At 38.4% G+C, this 19,378-nt stretch overlaps 1 long non-coding RNA gene across 2 annotated transcripts in view; it reads right to left on the bottom strand.

Annotated features, from left to right (window-relative positions):
- Nucleotides 1-1,568: 1,568 nt before the first annotated feature.
- LOC116873048 overlaps nucleotides 1,569-19,378 on the bottom strand; it is a 79,671-nt gene continuing 61,861 nt past the window's right edge. Inside the window, exons 3-4 of one of the 2 annotated variants that reach the window (XR_004383731.1) lie at nucleotides 8,736-8,994; nucleotides 1,569-1,891 (exon numbers count right to left, since the gene is read on the bottom strand). This is a non-coding gene — a long non-coding RNA (uncharacterized LOC116873048). Of the gene's footprint in view, nucleotides 1,892-3,554; nucleotides 4,301-8,735; nucleotides 8,995-19,378 lie in introns of those variants that run through there. The other variant, XR_004383730.1, reaches the window with a different exon arrangement.

Raw genomic sequence — 19,378 nt, 5'->3', positions numbered from 1 at the left:
AGATCTGGACACTAACAGGACAGTTCCAGTGGATATACTGGAAGATGACAAAAAGGAGGGTGAGGGTGTCTTTGGAGTCACATTATTTCAAATAAAGCTAATTTGACCTTTTCAAGGGCAGGGATTGTTGAGACATTTTCACTCCCAAAAATGGCTCCTCAAAATGGCTCTTCAAAATTGTTGAACAATGTTGTTCAATGCCTGTGAAATATCTGTCAAATATTGTCTCATAATTATGAAACAAATTAATAATTTTCAAAATTTTTAAAAATTTTGCTCTCATACTTTTGGATTTATTAAAACTGTCCAGCCAATACAAAACTACAAAATGTAGACCCCGGCCTCAATCCCACTACTGTTCAGAAATTAGTGAAAATGAAATAATTTAAGCAATGTATACAGAAAAATCACGGCAACACAGTGTAAATGAGTTGATAGTGCTTTTTCATTCCTATAACAGATACATTTTCCATTTCAAAATGAGCTTCATTTGGGTCACTGCCTCCACAGTCATGGCACCAATGACACATCAATCTTGCGCAGCCATCTAAAAAAATACTGTCCCCCAGTTTAACATCCTTTGGGAGGTTGTGTTTGTCCTACCCAGTCCTGCCTCTCCATTTCTCTGCTCAAAGCTAGCTCTTATGCAGCTCCTGACAAAAAATGTTAATTAATGTTAAGTTAGCCATTGTGACAGAGGATTCAGCACATAGCCTGACTGAATTCCACTTCTTCATTTAAAAAAATAAGAAAATGATAAGAAGTCCTGTTAAAAATAATACAGAAAATATTTAACCATTTGGTATTTTATTATTAGTTCTTGGTCTCCTTAGGGACAAAGAGTGACATGCTCCACCTCAGACAGAGGTTGTGAAACCCCCATGTCTCCGCTTCTTCAGGACGAGGAAGATCAGCGAGTATTCCTGGAACCATGAGTAGACAGAAGCCACCCTTGTTCTCCACGAACTCTGAGAACCACAGGCCCAGAGCTCTGTTGCTGGCCTTTAGCCTGGCCACTCTTCCAGGGGAGAATGCAATTCTTCAGACCTGTTGTCTCCCCTTCTTGTCCTCTCCCTCAATTGCTATGAGAGCTAGAGCATTCTCACAAAACTTCCAGCCCCCATAGCGGGTCAATCCAAGGCTGGTTGGGATTAGACTGGAGCTGGAAAGGGAAAACGCTGGTGTCACCTGAAAGGACTGTTTCTCCATGCCATCAGGCTCCACCCATTGCCTAAAACCAAATTTCCCCAGAAGCGCATGCTCTCTGATTCCCCAATCAGTGGTGTGGATTTGAATTTATTACTTCTTATTTTGCAGTCAACGCTGCAACAATGCCCTCTCTGCGAAGTGTCAGAGAGGACCTAGAATTCTCTAAGTAATCTGAATTCAGCATTTAAGTGCGCGCAGACTGCCAGAATGTGAAATACCCACGGTCAGGTCAAATGGGGTCAGAGAATCAGGTGCCAGCCCCACTGCCCTCTAGAACAAACCAACAAAGTGCCCACAATGTTAGGGTACTACACAGAGGTTTCCAGGGGTCAGAGGGTCTATACTGTTACGTTCCAGGGTCTATACTGTTACCTTCCTATCAATTCTGATTGAACATAAACAAATTGGAGCTGCCATCACTTTATATAACCTTCAGACAGGCAGCTGCTTATTTCTTAGGTTAATCTGATTGATGACACTCAGCTCATACAGAAACCAGGACTAAATGTCTCATCCAAAAATCCACTCCCCCTCTTCTAGCCCCCTGGCCCATTTCCCCATTCCAACACTCAACGCCAGAAAGGCAGGAAGATACAGAGCAGTTACCTTCAAAGCTTGGAAAAAATCTGTGGAAATTCATCGTCGTGGTTTCCAGATCATACTTCTAACCTGAATCTGGGGACTTAAAAGTCACTCTTATTCAGAACTGCTGTGCAAACAAAAGCACTTTTAACTTTGTAAAGTTGGAAAAATTATTTTGTTTTGTTTTGGGTTTTTTTTTGTTTTTGTTTTTGTTTTTTTAAGTAATCCAACTTTCTTCCAGCTTGGAAGGGCCTAATTTACATAAATCCCCTCACCCCCACTTTACCTCTGACAGTGGAATTCTAAACAAAGCAATCAGGCTGGCAGATGAGTCAGATTTGCTTATTGTATTGTACGCACGCATGTTAAAGAATGGTACTAGCTCTTTCTTGTTATTTATTGGTGTCAAGAGGTACAATTTAAAAATCCTGCTCTTTAATTTTTTTTTCTCTCCTATGACAGGCAGATTGCTTCCCCCCACACCTCCCTGAGAGCTTACTAAATATCTGAGCAAGAAGAAACCCTAATTTTTCCTCTCAAAACTAACTAGAAACATTTATTTTGATTAAACTTTTTAGACAAAGAGAACCTTTTGATTTGGGGGCTTTCAGGTTTCGGAATGAAATGATTTTAGGTAAATTAGCTGCTAAAATTACTGTTATTATGCTCATAAAAAGCTGCTAAAAATAATCAGTTCATAGGGCAAAAAATTCATATATTATAGCATTTTCTTCCTGACAGATACTTCAGAAATTTGGCCTAGAATAGAAGATGTGTATTTTTTAAAAACTGTAAGAGAATTAAATTAACAAGAAAATGACTATTATATCCATAAATCTTTAATCACACTGATATTTCATAACCTGGGCTCTCCAAACACAATGATAAATGCCCAAAGGCAATTTGAGCCCTGTCTGTCTGTCTTTGTTTCTGATCCAATTCAAGAAATGCAGGTAAGCAATAACACATTCCACGTTGGTTGCTTTCTTTTTATTCTAAACATTCTTTGTTTTGTCGAGCAAAATGTGCTGTCCCTCTGGCCATGGGGTACTGGCTGTTCCCAACCTCTTTTCAATTCCCTTTAGGGCAGCAGCTATTTAAACAAGAGAAATAGAGCTCTTCCCAAAGACAAATCTCTGCTCATGTTTTCAAGCATGGAAGCAAACATTGGCAGCAAACATGAACAGCAATGAAAAAAAGTCATTTGAAATTTACTTTACTTTTCCCCCATTTAGAGTCAGCAAGAGTTGATTGGTGCAGTTACTACAAAGACAACCACAGCAAGAAGTGCGTCCTGCTAGCACTGGGCACATGATTCTGTGTATGAAAGAGATTCTCCGAGATTGCACTGTTCCATCAACCACCCCCCTGTCCCAGCCCATCTACTTTTCATTTCCAAAGCATTAGCCATCCGCATTTTCCTTTTAAAAAAAGGAGATAATGAAACCTCGCTTTATCATTTATTTCAACACTTCCCAATCCAGAGATTGAAGAAACTCTAATTTCTCACCTAAATTCCATTTCCGGCAACTCCAGCCTTTTCCCACTGGCTACTGAGTAAAAACATGACTTGGTGATATGTAATGCTCTTAAATTATTTTCTTAAAACATATTCAAAAGTCTAGTTGAATGTGGTTCCTTTGAATTATTTAAATGTGCCTTAGATTTGTACAGCAGTTTATAGCTCATAGATATGACTGCATATACAATCTCATTTGACTCTACCAACAGTCTCAGGAGGAAGGCAGACGAGAGAGTTGTCTCCAGAAAGAACCTGAGGCCCTGAGAGGTTCAACAACTTGCCTCAAGAGTAACCATGGAGGTTCAGGATCAAGATCAAGACTAGCATTGATTGTCTTCCAGATCCTAGTCCAGCGCCTGAGTCCCATTTGGTATTTCCTTTATACCTTCTTAAACTTCTCTCATGTCAGGTAGAGAACCTTGAGCAGAGTATGGTGGTTTTGTATAAAGGCATTTACATAGAAAAAGGTACATATTGCCAAATAATGCCTTTATATTTCAGCTTTGCAGCAGTGAAGTGGAAGCACGTTGAAAACCACAATGCCTGTAGATATTTTTCCAACTTCTCTTTATAGTGTTCGTCCTTGAGTAATTAACCATCCTCAAATAGCATTTGTTGGCTCTCTTAAAATAAAGAGTGTTGGTGCGAATATGAATGGCAGTTGTAGGAGGAGAATGAAAGAGCTGGTACTGGGAGGGTTAATTTGGGTTCAACTGTATCCTGTGTGATCAACCCACATGTCTGTCTGTGAATAGAGGTACCTTTCTTAAGGTCTACGTTTTTACATACTCCCCTCACAACACTCTACGAAGAGAAGGGATCCTTTAATGAAATGGAGATCCATTCTGGGCCTCTACAGCTGCCTTCCCATTTGGTGTGCAATTCAACTGTGTATTTAATACAAATATTGCTTCAGGATTTCCAGAGCAGATAAGAAGGCTGCTGATGTTGGAATGCAGTGCAGAGAGGATCTGCACACCGGTAGCCCTGTGAAATTTAACTTGGTGAATAATTACCATGATGATCATAATTAATAATTATCTTGTGCCAGTGGAGGATTGTACTAATTGGTAATCTCTTCTCTTAAAAGTCCTAATATTTTATTTCTGCTTATTGCTGACGATCAAGTGGAATGCTAATGGAAATGTGGATGACTGGTATTGTAATAATTATAACTGTAATCACATTCAGCAGCTAACCTCTAATTAAAATAAATCAGATGATGTAGTGAGTTGGCTACATACCGTTGTGTTTCCAATAATACATCTTATTGGGGAAAAAATTATTTTCTCCCGCAGAAAGCCTTTGAAGATCAGGTTAAAAATTATGTGGATGTGTTGTATTTCTAAGGAGGTGTTTCCTGTGGTAATAAGTAGGTTAATTGCATATTCATCAGGTGATGGAGTTTCAGGATAAACACAAGTTAGCATGTAATAAGTACCACTGTTTCTAATGGAATTATAATATTGTCACCATGCAATTATATGCAGGTCATTTTTGGATGTTCAGCTAGTAATGAATATATGTATACAAACCTGAAATTTCTTGACTGAACTCTGAAAATCAATTGGTTAAAATGATCTGTGTGACTTTTAAAACATCGGACTGTGTGATTAGAGTGTAATAATTTTTATTTATACTTCTGAGCATTTTCCAAAGTGATGCCTACAATTAATGAATATATACACTATACACACATAAATGCATGTGTGTGTGTCTCTCACTTTCAAATATCAGTCTCAGCTATCTTTAATCACTCACCAGCAGATAATGGCAAGGAGGCTGACAATAAATGTATATATGCCTATCTTCATGTTGATGGAAATAGAGAGGAGGCCAATCTCTTGAAATGACAAATCAGAGTAATAACTAAATTCAGTATTTTTAGGAACATTTTATGCTGCTCTCTGGTCTTGTATCTCCCTGGTGCACAGCCCATTTACATTTATTTGGTCCGTGAACTCTGTTCTGCAAGGAGCCAGATGGTAAATATTTCCAGCTTTGTGGGCCATAGAGTCTCTATTGTAACTACTCGACTTTGCCGTTGTAGAGAAAGCATCCATAAACAATATATAAAGGCATAAGCATGGCTGCATACCAAAAATTCTTCATAAAAACAGGTATGGAGCTGGATGTGGCCCACAGACCATAATTTACCGACTCTTGATATAATACAAAATATTTATGAGCCCTCATATGCCAAGTGCTGTTCTAAGAACACAAGGTAGAGGGGTGATAAGCGAAATAAGACTCCTTTTCTTGTCCAGCTTCCACTGTATTAAATAGGAACCTACTATACGCACAGTGGTATGTTGGGGAGATCTGACAGGGAGTGAGATATTTTCCTTGTCTTCTGGAAGTCTGGGATTTTCTGAAGGATTTAGATTCATGCATCAGTGCTAATAATTGTGGGTAACAGGTCATGCAGCAGAAGCGTCTACAAGGTGTTACTAGGATTTAAGCAAGGAAGACACAAACCATTGGCCAAGATTTCAACAAGGTGTGTCTTTTAGGATTTTCAGCAACGGTTATAGCAAAAGTGAAGAGCTATGAAAGATGAGGGCATGAGTGTCCAAGGAGAACACTAAATCCAGAAGTAAGAACAGGTGACACTGAGCCTGGAAATGTAGGGTGGACTGCATTCTGCCTGTCTTCAAGTGCCACACTGGAGACTTCAAACTTTATCTGTAGTGTCTGATGTAGAAGAAACCAGGGGATGATAAGATGTTTCCAAGCATTAAATGGCACAATAAGATCTTAGTATCAGAAGAATGAATGTGGGGACATTAAGGAAAGTTTACTGGAGGAGGAGGGTTTTGTGGGACCCCAGCTTAAGACCATGGTTCCAAATGTAATATAACAATTGCATGAGATACAATGAGGTTTCTGAGCCATCTGTCTGTCCAGGGTCTTCTTATAGAAGGGGGTTAGAACATCTCGTTCTCAAGCAACTCATCCTGATCTGATTATAGTCTGAGTTCAGCTATCATATCACACTTATTAGATTCTAATGAGAGAAAATGAGGAAAGAATGAGCAATAGTAAACAGTCCTAAGAGTTACATGCAAAACTTAACTAACCTCTTTTCAAACCTGCTTGGGAGCAGAAGAGAGGATCGCAGAAGCTACTATATGCCATTTATTTTTATTTAAGTTTGCTTTCTTCTTAAATGTGCCTGAGTTGGTCTTCATACCCTTCTCTTTCCTCCCAAACCAAGTAAAAACTCTTTTGGATAATGAGGCAGGTTGAGGAGAAATCTGCATGATCTTGGGTCACTGGATCTTAAGGTTAGATTCAGAAAGGACCCTGACACCTGAACTTGTAGACAGTGTGACCACTGAAATTCTGTACCTTTGAGTGGATGTTGAGCTCCAGAAGATGGCTGAGAATCATTGATAAAATGCATGACTTCAGAAAAGTAACCCAACCGTAATCATAAATGATGGAAAACTTATAAGTGATACAATATTCAACTTCAACAGATGTGAATTCAGGTGCTATTTGTTGATTGCATCTATGTACAACATCAGTCTATTTTGATTTCTTCCCTTTTTTTATTCTGGGAGCCAAAATGCCCAAGTACTCCATCAATATGGAAAATTAGCCCAAATGGGTATAGTTAATATTCTACAACTACATGGGGCAACTCTCTCTCATCCAGACATATATACATGAACATTCATATAGGTTTTGTTTTTTAAGAGAAAAATCAGAAACTACCTAAATGTTAATCAACAGGGGTGGGCTATCATTTTATCTCATAGGGTAATTATGCTCTGAATTGTGGGATTAACCTGGGGCCCCACAAAGCCCTCCCACTCCAACCTACTTTACTTAGTCTCCCCACACTCATTCTTCTGGTTCTTAGATCTCTCCGCGCCATTTAATTCTTAGAAACATCCTATCATCCTCTAGTTTCTCTTACACCTGTCACCACAGATAAAGTCTGCAGTCTTTAGTGTGGCACCTGAGGACTAGCAGAGTCCAGCCCAAATTACCTTTCCAGGCTCGTTGTCATTAATCATAAAATGGAATAACATATAGTAGTTAAGAAAATAAACCAGGGTATATATTAACACGGATAGGTCTCAAAAAAACCACAGTATTAAATTTTAAAAAGACAAATTACAGAATGGGACCTTTTTTGACACTATTTATGAACTTTTAAAACACAGTAACACAATAACAATACTCTATTACTGTCAAGATATACAGACAAAAATGTATGTAAATTTTTTTTAAATTTATGAAAATACTGCCTTTGGAACAGGAGATGGGAACAAGATGATGGGGACTTCAACCACCCTTACGTGTTTCATAAGATTTTAAAGAAAATGCTAAAAAGTTAGCAGGTATGTGTGGGATGATTCTTTGATCACAGTGTTCTTAGAGGTAAGAAATACATTTTTCAAACATTTAAAAAATGGTTATGTTTTAAGGGTGTACAGGCTGATTTCAGGCCAATTTTGTGTAATGTTTTCTGACTTTGTACTTATACAATTTATGTCATTATATTAACATGTTTAACTTAAATAGTATTGATTAAAATTCACTTTTCTTGATTAAATATTGTTGCTTAATTACAACTTCTATATCAGAAGAAGCTTTTAAGATCATTTTTGGCCAGGAATGTTTACTCCCAAATTTGCAGTTTTGCTCAATAATATGGACAGTGCTTTGGCAACTACTGCTGGAAACAGGACAACAAACCCAAAATGGAGTCACTTACGCTAAGCCCGGCATCACCAAACCAAGACTTAGCTTAATTACAGTTTCAGATTTCCCAGAAATGGAATCATAAGCCACTCAATTAGGAATCAGTTGATCAACATTAGTTAGGTCATCTGGCATCCCCTAAAGGAAAGTAACCTTGCAATAACCTACCCAATTTTTTACCTACTATAGTTTTGCTGTTCCCATTCTTTTATGCCCTGAAAATCAGAGTGCCTTTCTTTCTGCTAGATTGGATGCTGCCCAATTCCAATTGAGTTTTGCTCAAATAAATTCATAAAACTTTTAATATGCCTCAGTTTATCTTTTAACATGATGGAAGTAGAACTTCACCAGTAATATCAAAGTATTGCTCTCTGACTGAAAAATACACCAAGAGAGCAAACAGACAGGCTGAGTACATCTAAAACACTAAGCAACTAAAAGCTCTAAAGCACAAGCCTCTGTGAAGAATTTTATGGAGATAGATATGTATCTCTCTCTCTATATATACACACACATATACATATTTGAGATCATCATAATGGGGGAAGTGAGAATATACTGTATATTGTTGTACCCTCAAACACATATTTTACAGATTTTTGTCTGTTTATAAACTTTGAATCTCATGATTTAGAGCAACTTTACCCAGTCCTGTAATGCCTTTTGACTTTCATTTCCTCTTATGGAGAAACTCTTCTGGACTTACCAGAGCTCCTTGGAAAAGGTCTTCTTATCAGCAATCAACTAGCTCTGCCCGAAATCAGTTCGAACTTTCTGGGTCCGAAGGCAGTACAGGAACGTGGAGCAAGTTGGACCCGCAGGCACCACAAAAATGGCGTCTCATCCGCCACGCCACAGGGAGGTCAGCAGCCCAAAGCCAAGAGGATTGTGGGAATGACGAACGCGGGCCAAATGTCCCATGCTGGCACCAGAAAGGAAAGAAGCTCTTCACCAAATGATGCACCCTGGGAAAACAGACAGACACTTGAAAGGTTTAACTCCAGTACCTTTGTTCCCCACTTCGCCTGGTATCTCGTGAAGGCAGCTCTTTGTTTTTCCGCCGGAGATCATGCAGGAATCAACTGCCAAACATACCTTCCACCTCCATGCCATCTAATTATAGCCTGTAACACTCCTTGGTGCTGACAGTGCTGAGCTATTGACTCTTGACACTCTCTAAAGCTCTTAATTATCTTTTCACATAAGCCCCTTTCAGACCTGTCAACTTCTTTGTATTGTTTATGGAGGAAAAAAAGTAGCATATTAAGATTTCAGGACTATGCACTCGGAGGCAAACTTGCAGTTACACTTGTGAGCACTCCCGAATGTCTCTGCACTCGTACACACAGACAAGGGAAGAGGTTTCAGATTGTGAAACAGAGCTCCAGGATGACAATTCTGCTGCCAACTCGCAACGGCCAGAAGTAAACTTATCAGGCAAAATAAAATTAACCCAAACTTTAATCACTCTGTCACTGAAGTCATTTTTGACCTTTCTCTCTTTAGAGTTCAAACACGTGTACTTATATATCTACACTATGTAGGTATATGTGCTTTGCGTATATATAGTATATATACACACATACACATATGTATATTTATATACATACGTATGACTGATATAAACAGTGTCTGAAAAAAGTTTTAAAAATGCATTCAAAAGCTTACTAAGTTTTTAACTCATCGGATTTGGCAATTTCAAAGAGATATCTATGAAAAGACAAGCAATCCCAGTTCAAGGTCAGTATCAGACTGAATTATCAGTCCTATCATTTGAGACGTGGTTATGGAATCAATTTCTAGACATTGTTTTATTTCTTGTTTGTTTTAAGAAACACCATTGGTTAGCACTAAAGCACTTGTAGGTTTAAAATCTTACATTTTTAACTAAAATAATAGTGGATAATTATGTCTTACTTAATTTTAATCTTAAGGCAGATGGGTGATAGTAAGGCATAAAGGGACCTACAGGAAGGGAATACCTGAGCAACCATACTTGTATTCCTCACTCTGAACTTTGGATGTCCCTGAAGGTTAATCCTCCTTCCCAACAGAGAAATGCAGAGTGGACTTCAAAGAAGAAAACCCTGCTGTAGCTCTGCCTAGAAAATTCACCATTCGGTGCAGTTTTTCCATTCTGAGTCAGAAAAGAAGAGGATGCCTATAGGTGGGAGTCAGCGGCAGGGAAGTAAAATAGAGAGGCAGCAAAGCTCCAAGGAGCAAATGGTTGGGTGGAGAAGTAGAAACCTCCACTAGAAGTTTGCATCTACCACTCAGACATCAATCCACTCACACCCACCCCTGGCTCTCATTGGATATGAAATGAGTCACTTTCTAGAGCCACTCCTTGGCTGGGTCACAGCATTGCCAACAGTCCTGCCTTCAATAAATTGCTTCCTATGGCACCAGGTAATTTGGCTTTCTTGGGAGTTTGGTAGAGGGAAATATATAAGAATATACATAATAGAGTAAGAGAGAAGACTATGATGATGGTCAACATCAGCAAATGGTAGAGACATACTTTTCATCTCACAAGCAAGATGTGCTAAAAATATTTCTGTAGATCAATGTTTCAGAACTTAGATATTTATCTTACAGGAATAAACTTATCACTAATGGTAATTTTTGAGACTCATCTTTCAGTTTGCCTTACCAGTACTGAAGCTCAACTAAATTAAAGTTACAGAGGTCCTTATGAGCTGACTTCAGATCAAAATTGGATTTAAATCATCATCTTTATCTAAAAACTCGGTCTCATCTGCCATCAACCTATTTGCCAATGAATTGTTCTTGTTAGGAATTTGAGACTTGGCATATCTATTCAGCAACAATTATCTTCTTTAATTTGTTTACTAATCTGTGTTAATTGGAGAACAATCAAAAAACAAAGACGTTCAGGAAAAAAAAAAATCACATTTGATCCTGCCTCTGGAGATCCTCTTATAATCAATTTTTGATTTTTAATGCTAATTAGAGAATATGGTCACAGACCATTCGAAGCAGTATGAAAGCCAAACATAATCTATATTTGGTTTTGGAAATTCCCTTGGATTTCACTTGGAATATCAGGAAATCATTCATACATCAAATTACTATTATCTTCCTGCCTTGAGAAAGTAATTATTTCATAATAAAAGACTTCTTTTCTAGCTTTTATGGGCTAGAATAAATACAGCTTTATGTCCCCATTATTAACTCACACAAATTAGGTACAATTTCAATATGGTGATTTTCTCAATTCATCTTTTGCTTCCTACGTCCATACTGATAGGTAGATAGAACCCCACAAATAGCCTCACCCACCCTCCCAACAGGCACACACTCATACAGGTGCCCCGCCATCTGGTGTGTTAACTTTGCAGTACTTATAGCATATGAAAGGACCATGAAAATGTGATTGTGTTTTTATTACACACACACACACACATACACACACACAAATATATACGCATTTTACATACATATGTATGCACAAATATATATGCACATATACAAATATATATATTATATTTGTGTGTGTGTGTATATATATTTGGAAACAGGTTTTATCACTATCCCTTCCAAAGTTTTACTGTCAAGTTTTTTAAAATCTGACATATTTAAGAAGGATGGTGTTAATAAAGCAAAAAATACCAAATTATCTCTATTTCTCTCTTCATTTTGCTTTGGCTTCCCTTTTCTTCTCCTTGCCTTGTACATTTCTTTTATCCTATCCTGTCTTTCTCCTCCTTCACTAGTACAAAGCCCATTCCCCCAAATCCCTGTTCCTTCACTTACTCAATTCCATGGATCCTGACTTCTGCTTCTAATTTACCACCACCACCGAAATTTACAGCAAATCTTCCTAATCTTATCTCCTGTTAATCTCACAGAATAAACCAGTCAGGAAAATGCTTGTTTGGATTCTGTTGGGGGAGAATATTGTGAATTGGAAAGAGTGGGTTCTGAGATCCGATAGACTTGGATTATAATCCCCAATTGTTCATTAACTAATTCTGTGACTCAGTTAATGGCTTAAGTGCACTAATCCTCAGATTCCTGGTCCATAACAACAGGTGCAGTGATGGCCACCTTACAGAGTACTTATTTTTTATGCTATTCAACAGAAAGCAGAACCAGAAACTTAAGGGAGCTATCTTGGAGAGATGCTCCCTTTGACCTATTGTGGTCCCCAGAAACTCAAGGTAGATTACTTGTCTTCCCATCTGCCAGTTGCCCTCTTCCTCCTGACATTCCCCATGTTCTCTGCTAGCCCTGCCATCTCCTCCCACATCTCCTGCTCTTACTTCCTATGAGCTGCCATTATCCCAGCCTGCAGCTTTGATCTAGAACAGACGAGAGGACACTGGAGTCAAACACAGCAAGATCCAAATCTGGACCCTGCTGCTTACTATCCATCCAAGGTTAGCAATTTACTTAGCCCCTTGGAATTCCAGTTTTCTCAACTCTAAAATGAAATCAATAACCCCCACCTCGCGAGGTTGCTGTGAGAGATAAAGTGCACCGTGTAGCACCTGGAACACAGTAGGCACCAAATCGCTGTGGTTCATGTCAGGTTGCTTCTTACAGTGTCCGCCGGTTATTTCACGGTTTGATCTAAATCCATTATGCCCTTCCTGAAATAAATAAAGGAACAAGTGCTCTTCCTGACAACGCTGATCATGTCATAGTTTCTTATGCTAAGAGTCATGAAAACCGTGTGTACCGACTTTTGCACAAACATGAGCAAGTCCTATTAAATCACTAAGCCTGTCTTTCCTAAAGCATGAGGACTAGCTACAAAGCAGAATTCTTGGGGGGTGAGAATGGTATTAAAATCTGGAGTCCCAAGCCTTGCCCCAGATTTATTGGTTCAGAATTTTTTGCAGGGGCTGGGAAACCAGAGATCTGGAATTTTAACATGCTTTTCCATGGACTTCAGTTTGCACTGAAATTTAGGAAATACCACTAAATGAAGGCCACTCACTGAGAATGAGTAATGAATTTAATTTGAAAGTTTCCCAGTATACAAAATCATTCCCTGGCTCCATATGCAGTTTCTCTGTTAAAAAAACTGCTATGACTAAAAATATATGGGATCCTATAGCTAACAAGTCCCTAGTCAACATTGTTATATTTATTTATAAAAAATCTTGGTTAAAATGCAATTATGGGGTACTTGGAGGTACTTTTAACTCAGAGGCTGGATGCCTTTCATTCTTGTGCCCACCACCAACCCAATGGGCCAGCTTCTTTGGTTCATGGTCCTCTCATATCATGAGTCCTTATGCTCACATATGTGTCAGGAACCACAGGATCATTTATTCATGCACAAGACTTTGTTTCTGAGGCTAGCCCTTGACCACAAAATCTCTCCTGTCTGCAAGTTAGACCATGAGATTACTGTCCACATATAAATGGTATGGTTTACATTCTGACTCCTCTCAAAAAAACTAGTAAAGTTCACCCAGGCAGGGCTCTGCTTTCTTACAGGCCTCTTCCCCACATCCCAGGAGTGACCGTTTTCTAGAAAGTACTGCAGGCCAAAACAAGCTCGTGAGTTGAGCTTGTTGAACCCTCATTTAGAGGGTTCCTATATTGATCACTGGGGAGCAGGGCCCTTCCTCTCACATAGAGTTGAGCCACCTCAGTCAGCCCCCATGAGAAGACAAAGAAGAAAGATATGTCTGAATCAGTGTTACCCTGCCTCTCACAAGGCACCACCTGCTTCCTGCTGCTGAACACAAGCTTTTCTTAATGTCCCTTCTGGGGATTTGTGAAAAGTTTGGTCTTTCGATCCCCATTAAGTGATACTCTAATCAAAACGATTTACATGACTGTATTATAAACCAGACATTATGTGAGTTGTTGTTCTGACCCTAAATTTGGCTAGCTATTCCAATTCCATTTCCTCTTCTCTCCAGGCATAAGAATCAGCTACAATACCCAGCCATCCTTGCAGAGAGCTAAGCCTGGGAGCCTGAATTCTAGCCAAGGGGAACTGAGCGGGAGGGATATATGCAACTTCCAAGACTGGCTCATAAAAAACTCCCATATCATACCCTCTAGGTACTTTCCCTTTCCAGGGGCTTCATATGTAGCAATGAGGCCCTAAAAACATACTTCCAAGTTAACAGGGAAAAAAAAAAAAAAAAAGGAGCTTTTTAAGGATTATTACTGAGAAATGAATTCAGCTTTAAAATAAACATGATCCTTGGCATGAATTTATAGAATACCTCACTGTCTTCAGGTAGGGTTAACAACCAATGTTCCCATCTTCTAGGTAAAAGACAACCAGAGGAGATAGAGTGACATTTCCAAAATAACCAAACTCAGATCCAAAATGACAAGGAAAGGAGCTAGGATTCAGACTTTGGTCTTGTGACTCTAAATTTAGTGTACCTTCTCAAAACTAATGTTGTCCTTTGAGCACTTGATGAAAGCTCTTATAGCCACTTCTCAGAGAGAACAAAATCAGGTCAACTTTGTTTGCCATCAGGCAGATATAGTAGAGAGCATCCCTACTTGATTTCAGGGTCAATTCATAACTTGTATAGAGAACTCAAGAAATTAGAAGTCTCCTGCCTCTCCCTAAAAACGGATAAGGCCCTACTTCAGATTCTGATGTACATTTTCAAGTACAATGCTGTCTTTGAAATCATCTGTCCTGATTTGAGATCCTGAATTCCCAACTCCAACTCTCAAATCGTATCAAACTTGCTTCTGACTATAACTCTGATTCCAAAGCTAGCTCACTCCACTTAACCAAGTTTCCTGAGTTGAAATGACCAGTTGTTGTTGTTGTCTCTTTCTTTCTTTTCTTTCTTTCTTTCTTTCTTTCTTTTTTTTTTTTTTTTTTGAAATGACTAGTTTTTAAATCACTCTCCTCATGTGAGAGGTCAGAACAAATGCAGGCACTGTGGGCAACCAAGTTCTTTTGGCTGAGAATGGGAAGAATGATAGTAGCTGTGTTTGTTCCCTGATTCTAGACCAGAAGAACGTCCCTCAATCTGTCACTAATTTTGTGCTTTCTATAAAACTTCTACTGGCAAAGGACTAGATGTTGGTTTGTTTTGTTTCATGGGTCTTTTTCTTTTAAGCCCAACAGACATTTGTTTTATGGGCTGCCCTGACTTCTCAGCTGACTTGAGGGCAATCTCTCCCATTGGAACACCCAGTCTGCTTCTCAGAAAGAGAGCGGCCATGGTGACTTGGCACTATTAGCATAACAATTTACAGCTGAGGTTGCTGCACTGCCAGCCCTTGCAATGTGACCATGTATACAAGCATAAATATGCCCAGAGACAAGGGAAATATGTCCAATTATTTTATTACATTATTTTACAGTGTGCATCATGTCTCCCCAGGCATTGAAAATAGCCCAAGTAAAATGCAAATAAAGATAAATCCTGTGATCATCAAAATAAGGACCAAACCCAAAATGTGCCTTTGGTTTGTGGTCAAATATGTTTGGGTAGAAGGCATTTTTTTTTTTTTCGTTTTAAGTCTGTTTCTTTTACGTTATATTTAAATTAATTACACATGGAAATATTTCTACAGTGAGATATGGAGATGGTTTCCTGAGAACAAAGCTTAGTGGAAAGTCCTAGATTTATTTGGGGACATATTTGATGCAAAATTATGCCATCTTTTATTTAGTTATAAGCCTGAAATCTAACAGCAACAACAAAACATTGCATGTGGTAATTCTCACTGTCAATCTTGTTTTCCCTTGCTCAGAAAAGAAAGAAAGAAAAAGACAGATAGAAAAGGAAAGGAAATCATTACTGTAATGATATAAAGAAATTTAAGAAAATTATTATAAGATCCAGGAAAACAGCCTTGCCAGTCTCCTTTTTTTATTATTTGGCATTTATTAAGCATCCTTAACTCACAATATGTTATTTGTAATATTAGAAAGAAAGAAATAGTTCCACTTCTAAGTGGACTACAAGTACCTACTTCAGGCTGTGTAAATAGATTTCTAAAAGTATTGGGTCTTACTTTGAAATGCTGACTTGAGCCAGATATGAAGTGAACATCCATTTCTAATAGACAATTCAATGTACCCCACAAAACTTGGCCCTCCCATAAAAGATGTTTAGAGAATCAGCTTGAACACTGAACGAATGGGAAATGATCCAAATATTTCACTGGTACACCTCCTTAATTACTATAAGCAATAAAGAAAAGACATTAAACATTTTAAATACAGGGGTGATAAGGAAGAATGGAATAAATGCATGAAGGTACGAATTAATAAACAGTTGCATGAAAATAAATGGATTCTTGTATCTGGGTAGATCCAAGTCTGAACTATCACCAAATGTGGTCAGAGATGGAAAGAGGTCTAAGAAAATTTTCTACAAAGACCATGTCAAGGGGAAGGAACTGAACACTGAGAGACGGCATCCATACAGAGATCTCATAAATCTAAATAAATTCCTTATTACAAAGAATACCTACTATTTTGCCCTCCATTATTGCTCAGAATGACATCCTGGGAAAATAAGTTTTCACAGAGCAAAGTAGAAGAAGACATGTGGGTCTGAAGAAAGGGTGCGATTAGGTGATTATCACCTTCAGAAACATCCAGGAAACCACAATGAGATACACCCTTTCACATTCATTAGGATGGCTAGCATTATAAAATTTAAAAAGAAAAGGAAAGAAAAGAAATGAAAAAAGAAACAAACTAACAAGCACTGCAAGGATGTGGAAAAATTGGAACGTTGTGCATTGCTTGTGCATTGCTGTTAGGAATGTAAAATGATGTAGCCGCTGTGGAAAAGGGTATTGCAACTCCTTTAAAAAATTACACATAAAATTACCATGCAATTCAGCAATTCCACTTCTGGGTATGAACCCAAAAGAAGTGAAAGGACTTGAACAGGTATTTGTACACCCATGTTCACGGCTGCATCATTTACAATAGGCGAAAGGTGAATGCAGCCCAAGTATCCATCAACAGATTAATAAACGAACTGTGGTATGTACATCCAGTGGAATATTATTATGCTTCAAAGGGAGGGAAATTCTGAGACATACTCCAATGTGGATGAAACCTGAAGACAGTCTCCTAAGTACAATAGGTCAATCACAAAAGGACACATACTTCGAAGTACCGAGTGGAGTCCAATTCACTGAGACAGAAAGTGGAAGTGTGGATTGCAGGAGCTGGGGGCAGAGGAAGGAGGAATGGTAAGCTAGTGTTTAATGGGTATGGAGATTTATTTAGGGTCAATGAAAAAGCTCTAGAGATGGATGGTGGTAACAGCTGCACAAGAGTGTGAATATCTTTAATGCCACAAAAACTGTACACTCAAAAACAGTTAAGATCATCAATTTTGAGTTATGTATATTGTATCATAATAGAATTATAGAGCTAAAACCAGGAGGGCTGTAGTCTAAAAGTGCAACCAAACACTACTCCAGAAAAATCCAAAAGTAGGATTTGGTGACTTATAAGTGTCTGTCCCCACAGAATATTTCTTAATTTTCTTTTTGGGTTAACACTTTCTTTCTTTAGTTATACTTACTAACAGAAAAAACTCTAAAACTCTAATGCCTGTGTGCTGATCTTTAAGAAGAAGGAAAATGAAAGACTGTCCCCAACTCTGAAGCAAGAAAAGGAGAGGTGGAAAGTGCTGAAGGATCCATAGCCGCTAAATGACCACAAAGGAAAGGAAAACTAAGATCAGAGTACTGGGGAGAGTACTAAGAAAAAGTACTGGGTTACAGTACATTTTACATGGTTTTTCAATCACTATCCAGGTACAGCCTACAAGAGACCAAAACTTAAATGATGAAGAAAAATAGAGTCATGAGGAATGAAAAGAGCACTGAAGAAGCACAATATGAAACTAAGTGACCATAGCTCCACCATAGTTATCCCAGTCCCAGTTATGGCATTCTCCTATGGTGAATTATACTTAGATACAATTGTGCAGATCTTTCCCGCTGGGCTTGAAATTCTTAGTTGTCAAAAAAGCAGCCACTCAACAAACATATACTGAAGAAACACATGACAAATAAATAAATACACAACTATACTAACACCAGTTGGGATTCAATTCAATCCATGAAATCTTTTAAGTGCCTGTGATAGGCTGTGGATTTTCTTCTCCAGGAATTACAGTGAATTGGGAGAGTCAACCACTTAAATACTCAATAGTGGCTGACTGGGATGAATATGTAATGGAGTTCAGGGAAAGTTAAAAAAAAAAAAACAAAGGGGGCGGTGGGGGACACAAGATGGCTTTTGGAAGAGGTTAGATTTCAGTAGGCCTTTGAAAGGTTGTAAATCTAGTATGGAGGTAAGAAGCAACTGGAATTCCAGAAAGAGAGAAAAACAAGTGTGCTTGGAGCACAAAGGCAGGAAAAATGCAACCTGTATTTAGAGAAAAGCAAATACAGTTCTTAGTTCTGTAAGATCAAGAATGCATGACTGCAGGTCTTGTGGGAGCTTGGGAAAATTGTAAAATTCAAATGGCAAGCTTGAGGGACTGCATGTGATTCTCCATAGAATGGGAGATGACTGAAGGCTTTTGAGTAGAAAACTGACTTGGTCAGCTTCATGTTTGGAGAGGATTATGGATTTGCAAGACTGCAGTGACAGAGCACAGTGAGGAGGATATTACAAATAGCCAGAAGAAACATCACACAGGACTCAATCAAGACAAGGGCTGTAGAGATGGGGATGTATAGAAGAGGGTTCTGCAGTTGTCTTCTGATTGGTTTTGGAAACTTAGGAAACAGAAATATATGGACAGGACCACTTGGTAAATGGGTTACAAAATATCCAAGAGGAAAAGTTGGAATGGCATATATATATATATAGCATGTGTATATATATATATATATATATATATATTTCTTTTTTTTTTTTTTTTATTTTTAATCATGTAACCATCCCATCCTCAGGAAGTCACCTCAGTGTACCCACCCTCCAATCCTGGTCTTCTGCTGCTTTTTTCCCACCTATGTCATATTATTTCTGCAATGATATTACCTAAGCACTCAACAGTTTATCAGCACTGTTTCTCTAGGTGAACACAACCCATTCGCACTGCTCAGAAATAGCTGTGGTCCCTCGCTTTAGTCCTGAGAACATGAACGTCACCATGAGCCAGGACAGTATTTGCAGCGCTAAGAGGGCATGGTGCAAGATTGATGGGAAAAGGAAACAGGTCACTTACAGAAGGACAGAAGCTTGGAGAAGAGTTCTAAAATAATCTTATTTGGCTTCCTTCCCTGAACCTCATTTTCCTCATCTGTAAACACTTACTGTCTTTACCTCAGAGGTAATTTTAAACAAGACTTCTGTTAGAGTGTTCCATAAATTTAAAAATGAAAAAGACTTGTAAGTGG

This window comes from Lontra canadensis, unplaced genomic scaffold (genome assembly GCF_010015895.1).
Source record: "Lontra canadensis isolate GAN:19392208 unplaced genomic scaffold, GSC_riverotter_1.0 scaffold31, whole genome shotgun sequence".
Taxonomy (NCBI): domain Eukaryota; kingdom Metazoa; phylum Chordata; class Mammalia; order Carnivora; family Mustelidae; genus Lontra; species Lontra canadensis.
This window is presented reverse-complemented; position numbering and strand designations above follow the sequence as displayed.